At 28.4% G+C, this 21,334-nt stretch overlaps 1 protein-coding gene across 2 annotated transcripts in view; it reads left to right on the top strand.

The window, feature by feature from the left end:
- The first annotated feature begins 6,079 nt into the window (after nt 1–6,079).
- LOC111034444 (unconventional myosin-XV) overlaps nt 6,080–21,334 on the top strand; it is a 60,743-nt gene continuing 45,488 nt past the window's right edge. The window contains exon 1 of one of the 2 annotated variants that reach the window (XM_022315699.1): nt 6,080–6,383. The gene's annotated coding sequence lies outside the window, so the exon portion shown is untranslated. Of the gene's footprint in view, nt 6,384–20,083; nt 20,175–21,334 lie in introns of those variants that run through there. The other variant, XM_022315700.1, reaches the window with a different exon arrangement.

Below are 21,334 nucleotides of genomic sequence, written 5' to 3'. Positions count from 1 at the left end.
TATAACATTAATATTAGTCAAAATCAAGTTATGATCACCTCATTGTTTTTAAAACAGTGAAAATTAAACAATATGAGAACGTAGTTAATTATAGAAACAGAAAGTATAATAATATGGAGAAAATATAAATATTTATAATTTAATTTTTTGATAGTTGTAGATTAGGCAATACCAGTTACCAACATTCAAAACAATGAGAATGTTCTTGATTTTACACTAAGAAAATTAACATAAACATGTATGATACACTAATATCTTCACTCAAAAATATTGTATCACACAATTTATATTGAATACTCAAATGTTTGGAATATTATTTATTTTGTAATTTGGGATATTAGAATTTGGTTTGAGAATGTTGACACACATTCTGCAAAACTTGTACTTTTTTCAAGACGGAAGTGAAACATTTTTATCTTAAAATAAAATATGAATTATAATTTATAACTAATAATATTTAAGTTGACAAGACATTATTAACTGTTGAAACAAATACGATTTAACACATTTTTGGCTGTTATTTCAATAATAAAAAATATGTATTTGGTTCAGAATATGTTTTATACGTATATTGTATTCAGATGAAAAAATAACGAGTTACGAAAATATAATTTTTTATTAAAACCTTTATACAATCAGTCCATATATTCTATGACGTCACTTAATTGGGTTTTATTAGAACTGAGGTATTTTTTTTTACATTTAATGGTGTTTATTATTCAAATCCCTAAAAAAGATTTTAAGCAAAGCTTTTATATAAAAGCCACGAAGCTTTAAACTAATTTAAATAAAATAAATATTATTGGTTTTAGTATTAAATTTATACTTTTATATAGGTCATGATTTCCTTGAAAACCAAAGAAACTTTTTGGATTTTGACATATTTTATTATTCAATTTACATAACATTTTCAATCTTTACATATTTTATAATATTGAAATGGTTATGTTATATTTATATTATCACATTCATTTTTATATTTATTTCTCGATATAATATAATAGAAACAATAAGATTAGAAAATTAATTTATATTAAATTAATTATTTAAATATCAGTACATTTCTCATTTTCCTAAACATCATCTAAAATAACGGTGGATAGAACTTTAGAACTAATATTGTTTTAAATTGAAAAATATGTACAAACCAATTATTTTTAACACCTTGAACTAGAAAGTATTAAGTTTTTACCATCAAGCAAAAATAACGATACATATTTGTGGTATTAGGAAACGCTTAAGTATTGTGAAATTGTCTAAGAACGTGTTTTACTATGGATACGTTTAGGCATAAGAATAATCTTGTTTTTGTTATGAATATTGTCATTTGTCGTTGAGTATTTTTATACGAATAAATTAAATTTTTTTATATTTTTGCCAAAATGGATCTAATATAAGCATAAGCCTCAACATTATTAATAAGAATCATCAATATCAATACTTTGAAAAAATCTGGGTATTTGACTTCATTTTGCTTAGAAATAATTTAATAAATACATGAATGAAACAATTTTAGGTGGACATCATAATAAATAAAGAAATATAGTTATTATTGATGGTGTTTGATGTCAATAGTTCAGTACTATTAATATTTAAAGTAATACATGGTTAAATTTATTCAAACGAAAATATGTTATTAAATTATACTTAAATGAGGATAGGTAAAGAATTTTAAAAAAAAACATACATTATTATATTGTTGTGTATTCATTAATTAATCTCAGACTACAGAATAATAATTATATAATGGTGAAAGTATAATATTAAATAGTAATAAATTAATAACTAAAAAAGGATTTATTAGAATAGTAATATTTTGTCAAACAAATTCTATGAAATATATGCGCATAGTATAATATAATTTTAGATTTTGAGTGGAGCGATGAATGTATTGATTTTACAATGATGTGTGTTTTTTTATTTTTGTGTCTGTTATCACGGTTTGGGGCAGTGAAAGTTCTTCAATTTTCCTCAACAACAAATTTTCTGGTAGAAAAGTGAATCTTGTTGGTGCATTCAAGAGGTCAAAATGTAAAATTCAAAATAGTTTTAAAAAGGGACAGGAAAAACAAACACCAAATTAAAGAAAAACGGGAATTTATACGCAAAACCAGTTTTCTATAAAATCGATTTTGGTTTTTAGTGTAACTCTAAAAAAAATGACCATGGATACATGCAATTTTTTCTGAATGTTTGTGTTAGTATTTTCTATGCACTCTAAGATATTCAAAATATTTTGATTCATATTGAACTATTTATAAGTATATGAAATTTTTGATTATTATTAGTTTTTTTTCGATTAGCGTCCTTAAAAATATGTCAAAAAACTTGAAAATATTATACAAGGTTCCTCATAAGTTGTTATTAGTGGAAATTAAAAAAAAAGTTAAGTGTAAGTCTATAATAATTTTTTATGAGAGTCTGAATAACAAATTTCGACAAAATACGTAAAAATCACAAAAATTTGCAAAATTATTTTTAGCTAGAAATTTATAAAACATTTTATTTTCATATCTAAGATTTGAAAATTTAATGTGAAATTCATTATTAGTTTTTCTACCTTTATCAAAAAAAAAGTTTTACCTGAAAGTCAAATTAATTTTTTATGAGCGTTTGAAGTTAACATTTTTTAACATTGGATATTCCCTCCATTTTCCCATATAGCGATTGTCTTATTATGTCGTGATTCAAAAACGAATAACCGCAGATACTTGAAATTTACATCATAATATTATGTTTATGTTACCAATTCATATACTTGATAAAACTTTCAAAATATTTTGAGTCGTTTTAAGCTGTGGACGGACATTTTCAATTTTCATTTATTTTTAGTTTTTTTTTCATACAATTTTGACAAAATTCATATCATTCAAAATTGTTTAAGCTTTTAACTTTTATGGCTAAGGGTTGAAAATTTGAAACAAAGTTCAACTCTATTACATTATTCTACAACCGAAAAATCTATAAATACATGTTTTTGTTTTTAGTTTTTTAATGTTCAAATGTGAACGAAATTCCATAACCAAAAATAATGATTTATGTCGTTTTGTTGTAAATTAAAAACATTATTCCTAACTCAACTATATCAAAAATACAAGAATGTAAAAAAAAATTAGTATGTACAATAATAAATAAGCTTCTGGTTGCATTGTATGTCCCTTACTAACTTCGATGCTTCTTTTTCAATCTGTACCTACAAAGTCATAGTTTACTACCAACTTTATTATTATTAAACATATGACATAGAGTACATTATTTGTATTTTTACTTCTTTTATATTCATAAAAAAAAGGTTTTATATTATACAATTTTATTTTAATTATTATTTTTGTAATAATAAAATATGTTTTTCTTTCTCGTATTGAATACATAATTTTACAAATACATTCTGTAATTTGCTAAAACAATGCCCGTAAACAATTTAAATAAATAAATAAGTACGTTATATTATATTTAACAAGTCGTGTCTTACGTGTTTGATTCGTTAATAAACTTTTTATAAATCAACATTTTTAGAATATTATTTCGATTTTGAATTATTATTTGTATACTAGCTATACAATTAAGTCATAATTATTGGAATTATTACAATCAAAATGAAAGAAATAGTTTTTGCTTTTTTTTTAAACCGTAATAGCAATTACACATAACTAAAGCATTATTCATTTTAATTATAGTTGATAATTTATTTTGATAATATCTATTTTCAACAAATTGATAGGTACCTATAACTTGTTACATCAACATGAACAATGAACTATTCTGTTATTATTATACAAATAATTGCGTACTGAAATCGACTGTTTTAAGTTAAGTTCGCCACAACAGAATTTCATACACCAACTAAATATGATAGTTTTGCTAAGCCGTTGCATTATATCATATAATTATATTATCATTATTTTGAAATACTCTACAATAAGCTGGTGAAGGCCGGAGGGTATTTAATACGCGTATGTGTAAAAAAACACGAGAACTCTATTCATCATTGTTTAGGAATACAAGATGGCCAATAAATGAATGCATTTTAAACATAAACATGAAACATAATATCGCTTTTCCTAATATTTTTAATTTTCATAATAGTATGATTTTTAATTTTTTAATACAATTATTATAAAATAATACATTTTCAAAGTTAAATTAAGTGTCGTTAGAAGTAACTTAAGTCAAAATATCAACTTATCTATTTGTAATATTTAATGGCAAGTTGAAAAAAAAATTGAAATATTGACATAGTAAGTTACTATAGATTATGTATTACTATTATGTAAATAGGTTCTAGGTTGGAAACATGTATTTGGAAATAATTATTTTTGCACTATTAATTTTCATTATATAAGCTCTTGTAGTCCTTATTTAAATGAATATCACGCGATGTTCAAATTGCACAAATGGGCTGATTCTATGAATCCTCGACCGTATTAATATTATTATGAATATTTCAATAAATTATTACGGAGACTTCAACGAAAGTACCCATTATAATTACTGTATTATCATATTGAATTATCCAATAGTTCTAGGTATGACGTGTTTAAGTTGTTGGTGCAGATTTAGGTCACCAAATAATGTAAGTTATTTAACAATTGTTTTCTTTGAAAACTAAAAACTTGAGTTGTACAAATATTGAAATACTTCTAAACTCATTTTTTTTTTTTGTTTAATTATAGTTAGATTTTCTTTTCTTTCTTATTTATAAGTAACTTATTTATATCTCGTACTTTATGTTACTTAATTTTTGAAACTTATTTTAATACATAATTTGAATTTAAAAAAAAAATTATATTTAGATAATAAATTACCCTTTATATAATAAAATATATTATTCTTATAACTAAAATTGTAGTACTCTTGGAGTTATAATTTGGACGTTAAATTAGAATTATGTTAAAAAGACAATAATGCAATAAAATGTGAAAAATAGATAGAATACGATCATAAGAAAAATGAAAGAAAGTTCCTTGTATCAGATTATTACAATTATCTAGGTTTATATTATTAAGCTGGTGCAGCTTATTATGTGTTTATATGTAGGTGTTTTATAAATAATTAGGAAACATAACGAAATGTAGGTACCTATACAAAATATTTACCTAATTACTAATTATAATGATTTTCGACTTGGTTATTGTTTTCATAAGAAAATATAATTAAAATGTATAGAAAATAGCTTACCTAAGAAAAAAAAAACATTCGTTAGTTTATTTGAAATCATAACTTTTTAATATAATAATTATAGGTAACACCTAGGCACTAGAAAAAATTTCATCAGATGTTACTTTTTAAATTATTATTAAATTAACAAAAGCTAAATCAAATATTATTGTTTAAGCTTTCAAAGTATTTTACAATAACAGTTTTATCTTTTTAGCATGAAGAATGTGGTCTTCGGTTTTCGAAAGTATCATAGTAAAGACGTAGTTTTAAAATACAACGTGGCCAATGAATGAAAACATTTTATACACATTCATAAAATAGTTTATAATTGTATGTGTTTTTTTTTTATGATTATGAATTTTCATTTTTATTAAAATTGTTATAAAAGAATTTTATTTTTACAATTGTAGTCAATGCAATTGGAAATAACCTAAATCAAAATATAATATTTATCCATTTAATATGATATTTAACTGGAAAGATTGAAAAAAAAATTAAAACTTTCGTTTTACTTGTAATCAATTAATTATTTACCGACAACTGACTATCTACTACATAAATATAACGTGAATACACCACAGAGTAAGAATGTAAAAATACAATGTAGGAAATACACTGAATAAGTAGTTAAAATGATTGAAACCCCTAGGTAAATATTTTGAATTCTTAATAAAAAGAAAAAAATGTGACACAAATTATAAACGATACAAAATATAAAATATGATTATCATAAATAGCCTGTACAATTTGCGTATTATTTTCGTTAATAAATAAATAACAAAATAACACTTTTTTATGATGTTATGGTATTATAATAATATTATCTGCCCTCTCCCATCCGCGGAAATTCCGTTGGCTGCACTGTGGTGAGTACGTGAAACGATCTCACTCCGGTCGGACAGGTAGGTAGGATCAAACAGGTATGGTGAGCAGCAGCAGCTATCACGGTGATACTGCCACGCTACACCAGATCCAAAACAATAACACTGCCCAGTCAGGCATAAGGCCAATACTTACGTGAGTGCGTTCGTTTGAGAATATAGTCGAACATTTTTTTTGTGATTACCGATTTTGTTTATTGAATGTTTTACTCTTGAGTGTTATTTATTGTTTATTTTCGTTCCGTTAGTTTAGTTTAATGTGTAGTACTTTATTTAAGTGAGTGTGATGCATACCATTCGAGTCGGCGAGAGCCGCAGGTGACAATATACTAAATTCAACAGGTGAGTCTGAACAAAAATATTTTTGATTCTTTCGTTTGCGCAAAATGCTCGATACTATTTTTTTTTTCACAAATAATTATCTTAAACCTTTTTGAAAGAAATATCTAACTGCAATAAGTTAGGAAAATTTTACTTTTAATATATTGTTCTTAGATAATATACTCTATTGAAGAAGCTCTGTAGGTAAAACCAATCCCCGGTAACAGTGATAACGTATTATGAAAATTCTAAATAAATAATTAAAATTAACATTAATAAAATGTTTTTGTTCACGTATCATGATGACGAAAAAACCCGATTCTAGAGTACCTAGGTATTAAAGATTTTAATGCGCGGTCACGAACACTGTGCACAGTGTTTTTTGCTCTCATAAATTATCATTGACATTTAAAAAATAATAATTTAAATTATTTCTGCCAGTCTATAGATGTTTTTGTTGCGCAAGTATAAACAACGGTTTAAGGTTCTGAGAATTTGGGAGGATTTTGTTTGTTTTTAATAAAGACGCTCCCATTAATCCAGTATCTTACTTTTTTATATTCTTGGTTTCTTCATCATTTAAAGGAGGATTACCTTTTATTGATTAAATTTAATTAGATACTTTTCATTTTATCTTAGTTTTTTTCTACCTATCTTGTACGAAAATCACAATTAAACCGAAATATCCCATCTTATATATTCTGTTGTTTGAAAACTCATTATATTTGTACACGTATAGAGTCAATATTTTTTTAATTCTCACTAAATTCAATAGGTAAAATGAGTAATATTAAAATTTCCCACGGTAAAAAATTATTAAGCCGGTAGGTAAAGTTATTTAATGAGTTATAATGTTAAGACATATTAGTTTTAATAAAAAAAAAAATATTATCCCAATAATTAGGTTTTAAAGTTTAATATAAATTCAATAATTTTACAATATTCAGGAAAATTTCCCGATAGTAGTTATGAACTAATACCTTTTAAATACATTTTAAATTCTTTCGAAACAAAAATAACGACCAGTTAATAGATGTTTAAAAGACAACTATAAATACCTCGATAAATACATTTTTAATGAATATAATAATTTAAAAATAGTTATTTTATATTAAGAATCATTAATTGATTAGTAAAACATTTAATAGAAGTATCAAAATTAAAAATTTAATTTAATAAAAATATATATACCTAACTAAATATTCTCAAAACTAGCACAATGCATAAATACAAGAGAAACTAATTCACTTTGAAGAAAAGTTAATTGATATTTTGAATAGCGCTCGTTGGTTCTCGAAATCATAAGAGTAATAAAAAAATCAATATATTATTTTATGTTGCATTGATTATAATATTTTAGAAGTTATAATACGAGTAGAAATGCAATTGCATAAATTAATCTCAACAACATATACTTATACTTAATTAGCTGACCTTGATGGACTAATATTATTTGTAACTTGTAAGCAAACATCTGTTGTATTTACGATTTTTGTGGATTTAAATTTTCATTACCCACATGTGGTCACACATTTGTTATAACTTTTAAAACTAATTTTATTTTCTTGACGTTTTGAATTTAAAGATACACAAAACTATAAAAGTTAACTTAGGTGTGGGAGGTATGTCGTATGTATAATTTATTTTCATATATTATGCAAACAGCAATTAAATTAACATTAACCTTACTCTAAAAGTGCAATTTTCTTTGCTACGTTAAGATTATTGAAAGATACTTGTGTACTTGTTTAATATTAATCATGTACACAGCAATTTATTAATCAAAATACAATGCACTCAAAGGTGTATAATGTATATATCTATTGAAATAATTTCAATTATTGGATAATGCAGTTACTAATGATTAACCAATAAAAGATTTTAACTCTTAGCAAATTATCGATTCTAGTTTGTATAATATTTGAAATATTTACATACTTTTCTATAATATTAAGTTTCAATAATAATTGTCGTTCTTTGTTGCCATTAACTAAGAATTAATAACAAATCATAATATATCATTTGAATATTTCACGACACATATGTGGAATATAATTATTTAATTATTATAAATGTATTTATATTCTTCTCGGTGTATCTATAAAGAATATTGATTTATGACGTGCATTTGTAAATTATAATAATTACGATGGTTAAATTGTGCGAGCTATACAATTATATTAACCGTTAATTGTTTTGGCATAAATCATTATCAAAAATTATATGCAAAATAATAAAACTAACAATAATAATTTAGGTGTAGCTTATTTGCTTATTTGGTCTCAATGGAAGCATTAGAACTAGGTATATAATATTAAAATAATCGGTTTCAATCGAAGTATAATAGGAGAGAAAATACGAACATGATATATATTGATAACATTAGTTGTAAACATGAACATTGTATACGTGACTGCGGTGGGAATAAAGTATAATTTGTTATTATGGAAACGGTAAAATGGAATTCGTCCTGATTTTGAAAACTTTTACTAAAGATCGAAATATGGTTCGGTTGATAACGCGTTATAAACACATAATAAAATTGGATCGACGAGTAGTTCTGCGCTGCAACTATTTTTATGTGAATTAATTATTGTTATTATTATTATTAAATCGAATCTTCGGTAGGACTCAGGCTCGTGTTATTATTAATATTAGAATGCTATTTCGTTTCGAGTAGGGAATGGTATTGGTTTTCTTTTCATTTTCATAATTCCTCGGTAATCGTTGTAGGGTTTAATTACCTACCTTTCCCGTACAGCTCGGCACTCCGATAGCCTGATTGAATTATCAACGCTTATATTTTGACGAACGGCTGTGTGTCGCATTCTGCAGTGCGATCAATTCAGGTCGTCCGGCCATTACCGAATATTAATTCACATGACTCCAAATTATTATAAACCGCCCGCGGGGCCATCGCCCATCCACCACGCATAGGTTACAATAATAATAATAATGATAATAATAATGACGATGATAATAATAATAATAATTATAATAATATTATATCGTATATTATTCGTCGTATACCCTTAGGGGACAACGCTCCTTTTTGTACGTGCTGGATTGTCTGTGTGCTACAGTGTGCCTACATAATATACGCGTCGCGGCGCACAATGGGCTCATGCGATCCCGTAATGCTCGTGTTCCGAATGACAATTACTTATTATTATTATTAGGTAGGTTAGGCTGTGAAGGTATAGTGCATTGGACTCTGTGTCGTTTCTTGTGTTTCCGTGCTGCGTTCGGCCGGCCGTCCTCGATATGCGACGGACATTATTCGCGGAGACACAGAGTTGTCGGCGGCGGACGGGTGGGCACGTCGCAGTCGCCGGCGTATTATAGGTGTAATATATAGGCGTAGGTCAAGTGCATAATACATATAATATAAAAAATGCATACCGGACGTCGTCGTCGGCAATAATGCGCTGTGCGTGTGCAAGACACGATGACCGCGGCCAGAGAGGAAGCACGCGACCGATCGATCGCCATTATTCCGACGGAAAAATACCTATTCCGCGTCCCGTCTCTGATTACGACTCTTTTTTCTTTTTTTCTCCTTCGTCTTCCGCCCGTTTTTCATTTTATTTCGTCGCAATTTCGATAGTCGCCCAGCTCTCGCGTGCTGCAAGTGTGCACGTATACGCGAACGGTCGCAATCCGTTTCGTCGTCGGCGGAATTTCGCACGGACACCGCCGACTTCTCCGAGCTGCACATAATGTAATAATGCATTGTGGGTAGACTCCGAGTATTTATAATATAATCATATGTAGGAGTGTGTAGTAAATAGTCTGCGAATTTTTTCCCGTCGGAATTCAATACACACCGCAAAATCAGTCACTACGATCGGCGCCAGTCCACTGATTCTCTTCGTCAAAAAAATAACGATAAAATATGTCAAATCGTCTAGATCCAGGCTATGAACTGATTCATCGAGCGGAAAACGTGCAGCCGAAATTCTTAGCATCGCGGTATTCTAATTCATCCACCGGTCGGGTTATGCACCGAGCAAGTGTGTTCGTGTTGTGAAGGTTTATCAGCAGATTTTTACTGTATTTTATCGTCAGAGTTCATTACACCGCGAAATAAGTCTCTACGATTGGCCTGAGTCCAGTGATTCACAATTAAATCATCTGGATCCCGACGAACGGATTCGTTATGCGGTAAACGTGCAAATGAAATTCTTGCCACGGCAGTATTTTAATTTATTTACCAGGCGGGTTAAGATACTATTACACCATCACCGTGTTAATATTGTAGACCGTGTGGCCATGGTGGATTTTTTTTTCGGTTTCATACTTTATTATTTGTAAATTTAGATGTACTTGTATGCAATTTGGGTTTGCGATTTACTATTTGATCAACGGTTGGTCGTAGTGTACCGTATGCGGTAACGTATCAGCTAAATTTTATTTTTTACAACTAAAATCAGATAATCAGATTTCCCTGTTCAACACTGTCTACAAGGAACACGGCGATATTGCATTCCGTATACCTTAAATAGTATACATCTTTAAACACCGAGGATACGTATTCGTGCTGATGAAGCTTATCTACGTGTCGTATAGGTTATTTATACATGTATCCGTTGCCCGTGTACCTATACATATATTATAGGAGTTTTAGAGATCTATGATCGACGAAGACGATCACGACTAATACATTAATTAGTGAACGTGTTTAATGGTGTGCGACGTGTACTATTGTAAGACTATCTTTGAGAACCACTACGTTAAATTCTATATGACATTGTGACCTATGTATACGTAAAAATGTTAACAGTTAGATACGCATAATATTATTTCACGAGTGCCAAACAAAAATGAAACGTTATATATTCATGATATTCGTGATATATTTATGTCATGATTATTATATATTATGTCCATAACCCATATAATATAATATTATATACATTTATACTGCGATTCATCAGTTTTCATTATCGACCCCATTTTTCTTTAAATAGTTATGATTTTTAAATTTTGATTTTTGGAATTTTTAAGCATTTAATAACCATACATGCAAGCACTTAAATTGTATATACAATTTAAGGAGTGTTCTGAGTGATTAAATTGTTACATGAAGTATAGGTCCTTAGTCTCAGGTAGTCCTTAAAAATGGTTTTATAAAAATGTAAAATGAATGCAATATTTAATCTGGTACCTACATTTTATACTCGGACATTTTTTATAAATTGAAAAATGGTAATATATAAATATGTAATACTACAATATTCATATTATTATTATAGCTCCAGTATATCTCGAACCTATTATCCCCTACCTCTTACACTTAGTACGCGAAATTAAATAATTATAAAATTACTCATTTAAATTTAAATTTTGATGCTTTAGTATTTTAAAAAAAGTAGATTTTTTATAGAAAAAGGGTAGTTATATCATTAAACAAAAAAAAATAAGTTGATATCTCTACAGGGTATTTCTGAAATAGTAAACAAAACAAGTTCCTATACCTATTTGGAAATCAGAATTATAAAATCATTTTTTTATGTATGGAAAAAATAGAGGTAAGCTTAAGTACTAGGTGAATCATGATGCTTAAATTTTACTATATTGACTATCCCAGTATCGTCTATTCGTTTCTGTAATATGCATGAGTCATTAACAAATTATTTGCACACTACTGTACGTATGTATTATAATGATCTCACGAAGTATACTAATTTCACTATTTCACTTAGAGTTATAAAATATAATGTTATTCATGTCCGTGTGAATAACGAATCCAAATATCTCAAACATTTTCAATTTACAATGTCGTAAATGTTTTACATTAAATTGAATTACTAATGAGTTTGTTTAATGAACGCACCTATTGAGTAAAATCATGACTTTTCATTTGTATACAGTACCTAATGATTCATAATATTTGATACATAATATATTATATATAGTTTATGTATACAAATCATAGCAGTATACAACTTTTTATAAAAATACTTATAATTTCAATTTTCTTAATTTGATTGTTTCAAACTTAATATGTGTGTGACTATAAAATACCGAATTATACATTTCAGTTATGCTTTCACTCAGTGATTTCCCGTTCCTGCAAGTGTTCACACTTTCACAGAATAATACCTACCATAATATATTATGGAATATAAATATCGTTTAGTAGATTATAGAATAGTATTAATTTCTCTTACAACTCATTATAAATGTTAAAATATACTATATATAAAGTATACAATAACAGTAATAATATAATAAAGCACAGTTTTAGTATAAACTTTAATATTATACAAGAGTATTAATTAATTTCGTTTACTTTGGCTTATGCATATTTTGTTACATATTTATTGATGAAATCACGTTGGTAAATTTCAGAATATTATAATATGTTTAAATGCGATAGTATTTTTAAGTAAAAGTCAATGCACAGTGTTCAATGTATCTGATCTTGATTATGCATTTCAATCGTGATATTTTGTCGATGANTTATTAATATTAGAATGCTATTTCGTTTCGAGTAGGGAACGGTATTGGTTTTCTTTTCATTTTCATAATTCCTCGGTAATCGTTGTAGGGTTTAATTACCTACCTTTCCCGTACAGCTCGGCACTCCGATAGCCTGATTGAATTATCAACGCTTATATTTTGACGAACGGCTGTGTGTCGCATTCTGCAGTGCGATCAATTCAGGTCGTCCGGCCATTACCGAATATTAATTCACATGACTCCAAATTATTATAAACCGCCCGCGGGGCCATCGCCCATCCACCACGCATAGGTTACAATAATAATAATAATGATAATAATAATGACGATGATAATAATAATAATAATTATAATAATATTATATCGTATATTATTCGTCGTATACCCTTAGGGGACAACGCTCCTTTTTGTACGTGCTGGATTGTCTGTGTGCTACAGTGTGCCTACATAATATACGCGTCGCGGCGCACAATGGGCTCATGCGATCCCGTAATGCTCGTGTTCCGAATGACAATTACTTATTATTATTATTAGGTAGGTTAGGCTGTGAAGGTATAGTGCATTGGACTCTGTGTCGTTTCTTGTGTTTCCGTGCTGCGTTCGGCCGGCCGTCCTCGATATGCGACGGACATTATTCGCGGAGACACAGAGTTGTCGGCGGCGGACGGGTGGGCACGTCGCAGTCGCCGGCGTATTATAGGTGTAATATATAGGCGTAGGTCAAGTGCATAATACATATAATATAAAAAATGCATACCGGACGTCGTCGTCGGCAATAATGCGCTGTGCGTGTGCAAGACACGATGACCGCGGCCAGAGAGGAAGCACGCGACCGATCGATCGCCATTATTCCGACGGAAAAATACCTATTCCGCGTCCCGTCTCTGATTACGACTCTTTTTTCTTTTTTTCTCCTTCGTCTTCCGCCCGTTTTTCATTTTATTTCGTCGCAATTTCGATAGTCGCCCAGCTCTCGCGTGCTGCAAGTGTGCACGTATACGCGAACGGTCGCAATCCGTTTCGTCGTCGGCGGAATTTCGCACGGACACCGCCGACTTCTCCGAGCTGCACATAATGTAATAATGCATTGTGGGTAGACTCCGAGTATTTATAATATAATCATATGTAGGAGTGTGTAGTAAATAGTCTGCGAATTTTTTCCCGTCGGAATTCAATACACACCGCAAAATCAGTCACTACGATCGGCGCCAGTCCACTGATTCTCTTCGTCAAAAAAATAACGATAAAATATGTCAAATCGTCTAGATCCAGGCTATGAACTGATTCATCGAGCGGAAAACGTGCAGCCGAAATTCTTAGCATCGCGGTATTCTAATTCATCCACCGGTCGGGTTATGCACCGAGCAAGTGTGTTCGTGTTGTGAAGGTTTATCAGCAGATTTTTACTGTATTTTATCGTCAGAGTTCATTACACCGCGAAATAAGTCTCTACGATTGGCCTGAGTCCAGTGATTCACAATTAAATCATCTGGATCCCGACGAACGGATTCGTTATGCGGTAAACGTGCAAATGAAATTCTTGCCACGGCAGTATTTTAATTTATTTACCAGGCGGGTTAAGATACTATTACACCATCACCGTGTTAATATTGTAGACCGTGTGGCCATGGTGGATTTTTTTTTCGGTTTCATACTTTATTATTTGTAAATTTAGATGTACTTGTATGCAATTTGGGTTTGCGATTTACTATTTGATCAACGGTTGGTCGTAGTGTACCGTATGCGGTAACGTATCAGCTAAATTTTATTTTTTACAACTAAAATCAGATAATCAGATTTCCCTGTTCAACACTGTCTACAAGGAACACGGCGATATTGCATTTCGTATACCTTAAATAGTATACATCTTTAGACACCGAGGATACGTATTCGTGCTGATGAAGCTTATCTACGTGTCGTATAGGTTATTTATACATGTATCCGTCGCCCGTGTACCTATACATATATTATAGGAGTTTTAGAGATCTATGATCGACGAAGACGATCACGACTAATACATTAATTAGTGAACGTGTTTAATGGTGTGCGACGTGTACTATTGTAAGACTATCTTTGAGAACCACTACGTTAAATTCTATATGACATTGTGACCTATGTATACGTAAAAATGTTAACAGTTAGATACGCATAATATTATTTCACGAGTGCCAAACAAAAATGAAACGTTATATATTCATGATATTCGTGATATATTTATGTCATGATTATTATATATTATGTCCATAACCCATATAATATAATATTATATACATTTATACTGCGATTCATCAGTTTTCATTATCGACCCCATTTTTCTTTAAATAGTTATGATTTTTAAATTTTGATTTTTGGAATTTTTAAGCATTTAATAACCATACATGCAAGCACTTAAATTGTATATACAATTTAAGGAGTGTTCTGAGTGATTAAATTGTTACATGAAGTATAGGTCCTTAGTCTCAGGTAGTCCTTAAAAATGGTTTTATAAAAATGTAAAATGAATGCAATATTTAATCTGGTACCTACATTTTATACTCGGACATTTTTTATAAATTGAAAAATGGTAATATATAAATATGTAATACTACAATATTCATATTATTATTATAGCTCCAGTATATCTCGAACCTATTATCCCCTACCTCTTACACTTAGTACGCGAAATTAAATAATTATAAAATTACTCATTTAAATTTAAATTTTGATGCTTTAGTATTTTAAAAAAAGTAGATTTTTTATAGAAAAAGGGTAGTTATATCATTAAACAAAAAAAAATAAGTTGATATCTCTACAGGGTATTTCTGAAATAGTAAACAAAACAAGTTCCTATACCTATTTGGAAATCAGAATTATAAAATCATTTTTTTATGTATGGAAAAAATAGAGGTAAGCTTAAGTACTAGGTGAATCATGATGCTTAAATTTTACTATATTGACTATCCCAGTATCGTCTATTCGTTTCTGTAATATGCATGAGTCATTAACAAATTATTTGCACACTACTGTACGTATGTATTATAATGATCTCACGAAGTATACTAATTTCACTATTTCACTTAGAGTTATAAAATATAATGTTATTCATGTCCGTGTGAATAACGAATCCAAATATCTCAAACATTTTCAATTTACAATGTCGTAAATGTTTTACATTAAATTGAATTACTAATGAGTTTGTTTAATGAACGCACCTATTGAGTAAAATCATGACTTTTCATTTGTATACAGTACCTAATGATTCATAATATTTGATACATAATATATTATATATAGTTTATGTATACAAATCATAGCAGTATACAACTTTTTATAAAAATACTTATAATTTCAATTTTCTTAATTTGATTGTTTCAAACTTAATATGTGTGTGACTATAAAATACCGAATTATACATTTCAGTTATGCTTTCACTCAGTGATTTCCCGTTCCTGCAAGTGTTCACACTTTCACAGAATAATACCTACCATAATATATTATGGAATATAAATATCGTTTAGTAGATTATAGAATAGTATTAATTTCTCTTACAACTCATTATAAATGTTAAAATATACTATATATAAAGTATACAATAACAGTAATAATATAATAAAGCACAGTTTTAGTATAAACTTTAATATTATACAAGAGTATTAATTAATTTCGTTTACTTTGGCTTATGCATATTTTGTTACATATTTATTGATGAAATCACGTTGGTAAATTTCAGAATATTATAATATGTTTAAATGCGATAGTATTTTTAAGTAAAAGTCAATGCACATTGTTCAATGTATCTGATCTTGATTATTCATTTCAATCGTGATATTTTTTCGATGATATTTCCGTGTATTATTTAGGAAGTTGTAGCTCATACAGTGTAGACTATACTTATATAAATGCAAATTAAAATCATATTTAAGTTGATTCGATACAGAAATTATATAAAAGTTTTTACACTATAATTTGGTTTTAATATGATTGTATAAGGTAATTATATGGTTTATCATAATGGTATATTTTAACTTTCAGCTAAATAATAATCGTGTGATTTATTTAAGATAATAGCTGGGAAATATTAAATAACATACTAATTTATTTTAGCTTGACAGTATAAAGACTAAGTAGTTTTAATTAATAAAACAAATAAACCCTTTAAACACTTTAAACACTTTCTACAAATGAAATAACTATATTAAATCGTAATGTAGTCTAATAAACCTATCTAGGTACTAAATAAATTGTTGAGTATTGATATGATATTGATATTTTTTTAAATAATGTCATCATTCAGTCACTATATTAATAGATTATAATGTATCACTATTTTTATTTTTGCCCAAATTATCGGTGTATCGTACCCCTGTTAGAGATTATTTGAGAGGAAACTAAAAATAATCAGAATATGATAAAATAATAAAATAATAAAAATAGAACTTTAATTTAGTGCTAACAATATGTTTACTCATTCATTTTTTTAAACTCTAATCAATAAAAACTGCCTAATTTTCATAAATTGTAATGACTACAATTAAAATATAATTGTTCAAAATTCGTTTCATTATTTTGAATGATATTTCATCTGTATAGCATGTTTCATTATTGGTACTTGCATAACACTAGTAAATATTTTAAAATGTGTCTTGTTCTTTTAATAGTCCAAAACGTTATTTTTTGGGACACAATGTACGCTTTTGACTATTTTGTTAATATTGATTATTCTAGAAATGTAGGTAGTGAAAAAATAGTTTTAAACGACATACCTATTTTAAGGCGCGCATGTATTTTATTGTACTTAGTATTACTCAATGACATGGGATTGTATTTAAGAATATTAAAATATTCAGTTAAAATTGTCCTGTTAAGATTTCAGACATATGTTCTTTTTTTATAGCTACGGGAATAATAATCTTAAATGCTTGAATTATTTATTATCATTTTCTTAATTCATAAAACGACCATAAATATAAACAATTACCATCTCTTTAAATTTAAGACAAGACACACAATTACCATTATTTTACAGTGATATTATACTGATATTCTCTATATAAAAAAAATGTAATAATAAGTAAGACATTCTTGTTGATGTCTTGTGTCTGCCAATAATGTCACAATAAAATTTGACAAGTAAAACGATAAAAAATAATGGTAAACGAAATAACCTGTTACAGTACGACCAATATCTATTATATGTTGAATTCATGATTTGATCAATTTGTTATAAAATTAGTAATAGTTGCCATTATTAAACCCTATATAGTGTTACAATTTTCATACTTAATTTATGACCACAACTTAGAGTTCGCGTTCGATATATTCATGTATCGTTGATTGATGTTTAGATATTTTTAAAATGTTTTATAGGTATCCGGTAAGTAGTTACATTCTTAATACATGCGAACCGAATTTAAGTCACAATAGATATTATTTCGATTTTAAATTATAATAATTATTAGTATGAAAAATGTAGTATTAACTGTTTATAAGCTATAATCTTATGTCTGTATTCACTATTTAATATTCATGTTCTTCCATAATACGTTTTATATAACCATAGGTATGAACTATACATACAAGTAATAATTAAAATACATTAGTAATTAGCCAAAAAATTAAAAATATAGCAAATTGCACGTTATCTAATATAACTAGAAAAATATAATTACTAAAAACTATCGTAAAACAATTCAATACGAAATACCTGCTATTATTTGCATCTAAGTACAGCGTGTTAAAGTATTGAATAAAATATTATTCGTTTTAGGCCGTAGAATTACATTTTTTTCTTGTAAACTTTATACTGACACGATGTTAATAATTATAATATTTTGTAAAATCGATTAGAATCGATTAAAAACGTTTATGTTTTTCTTATTATAATTTTACATGGTAGCGGTAATACAATATAATAGTACTTATCTAGAATCTAATAATTATTATCATTTTACTGGCAAACGTTGTGCGTCGATTCGTATTTGATTACACATTGAGTTTATGTAAACCACGTTTATTAGTCCAATATAGGTGACCATATAATATTATGCAGTTCATAGGCGTACTAAACCACTGCAGCTTACGTTAATATTCATTATAATATATTATTGTATGTATTATTGCATTACTCTGAGGTAAATTGGTTCTACGATATTAGATTGTGCTGCATTATACATACATGTCTATGTTATTTAGCGCCCTTGAAACTTGAAAATATTTCCAAACAACATAGCATTATGCTTGTGACGATACACATAATTCATAACTATTTTAACATTAATTCATTTAGTAACCTACATTCATTTTTAAAATAGTTTATGACAGAACGCATTGTTTTCATTTAGCAATGAACTTCGTTAAAATGAAAACAATTTGTGAAAATAAAATAAAAAGAATGGTTATGATTTTACTGTATCTAATATTTGCATGACCGCTTTTTTTTACAATCGTGTTATAAAGGTGGTACTTACATAGGTAGGTATTACATATTTTACGCAATACATAAATAATATATAATTATAGTCGAGTAAGTTAATATTAAGATTTTTTTATAAAAAAAACCTTGCTGTAACTTATAAGTAGGTAGGTACCTACTACCTACTCCAAATTATATAATATTTTTTCAAAAACTCCAAAATCGAATGGGAAAATCAGTGTTTTATTTTAAAAGAATCAACCCGCGTCAAACCTATACTGTATACTGTGTATAGGTATATAATACATATATATTAGGTACATTGAATTTTTGCATCAACAAAGTTTCTCTCGCCAGAAGGAAGAAGTCTTTGATAGTTGTTATTTTTATGTCTCCAACAAGCCGTAAAAACTATTGCAGCGTACATATCCATCATCAAGGTTAAGGCCGAGTCGGGTTTTTAAACATCCTATACAATAATATAATATAGGTAGGTACGTAACGGAATTCAAACGATTCGGACATAATAATAATATCACATAAACAGGGTACCAAATACACTCGGTGCACTCGGTGGTTCGTATATTAATAATCATTAAGCGCTCTGTCGCCGTATTACTATGCAGAAGCCGCAACTACGAACAGTGTATAACGGTTCGGAGATGTCCCAAGAGCCAGGCGACGGCGGTTGGAAATTCTTTTAATATTTTTACACTCCTCGTGAAAGGAATGTCGCTATTGATAAGTATAAAAAATAATAATAATAATAAATAAAATAAAAAAACCGGTTCCACAAGTGCACGCTGCTGCTCTCTCGTCGCTGCCCGAGCCTACTAACCTTGTTTATTAATGTTCGTGAGTGTATCCATGCAGCCGCCGCCGCCGCGGTGTGCCAGCCTCGCCAAACCGGCAATTATTCCGAAATCGAAAGGGAGAAATTTCTCAAGTACATTGGTGTGAGTATCAGTGTGTGCGTTTTTTTTTTTTGACCGCTGTTTCTTTCTTTTATCGGCTTTTACTTTCTAGTTTTTGCAGTCCCGAGGCGTAGCTGCGTAAAAGTGTTCGTGAATTCCTTTGAATTATGTTTGTTTTTAATTTAAAGTCTAATTTTTATTAATTTTCAAAAATTCTCGGTATATAAAAAAAATAATTCATTTTCGGAATAAACCGAGAACTTTATTTGATTTTTGACCTTTTTGCTATAATTCTATTCATTTTTCTTTTGAATTGTAATTGCATTCAACACTCGCTGTATATATAATATAATATACTCATTCGAATAAAAATTCTAAACAATAATTTTTTAAAAAGTATCTGAATCTTACATAATGATAAAATTGTTATGCTGTTATACATTATATTTTATGTGTAGGTACATCATTATTATTTTTAAATTAAAGTTTTCCGAAAACTATTTACTGTTATATCTGATACTAATAATTACATACCCTGCATACAATATTTTACTGTCTCATCGATATTAAATTATATTTAATTTTGTTTCCCGTTTATGAAAACACGGGTTATTGAATTTGACGTTTATGGAATTTTCTTATTTCCTTATTTTGATGTTTATTCGTTGAAATATTAATAACAATTTGCATAATATTATATCATGCTAGGAAATAATTTGATATGTCAGAAAAAAATGTTATTTTTTACTTTATTTTAATGTCCAATATAATATATTTCAATTCCCTGTAATAAATCGTATTCAATTTAGATACCTAATACCTATGTAATACCTACGCCTAAAACGATAATATTTCGATCAGACGAAGAAGAAAAAAAATCAAAATTAGGTGTAACAGATGATTATAATCATAATAAGAAAATAACGACACGTCATATAGGTATACCGGGCACCGTCTATACCCTTCCAAATTCTTTATTTCGACCAGCCCGATGGAACCCTTGCATGGTAGGTAACAGCTGCAGGGAATGGGACTAGTAAAATTAATGGCCCATTGTGGTGGTTCGATACCATAATAATATGTATCTACGTATAACGAGATATATTATGATAAAAAAGTTATATTTCGGGTTATTTTTGAAACCGTTGGGCGCTAAACAGAATCTCGATGCAGCGACACAGCAGTATAGGCGATAATAAAAT

Source organism: Myzus persicae, unplaced genomic scaffold (genome assembly GCF_001856785.1).
Source record: "Myzus persicae strain clone G006 unplaced genomic scaffold, MPER_G0061.0, whole genome shotgun sequence".
Lineage (NCBI taxonomy): Eukaryota > Metazoa > Arthropoda > Insecta > Hemiptera > Aphididae > Myzus > Myzus persicae.
This window is presented reverse-complemented; position numbering and strand designations above follow the sequence as displayed.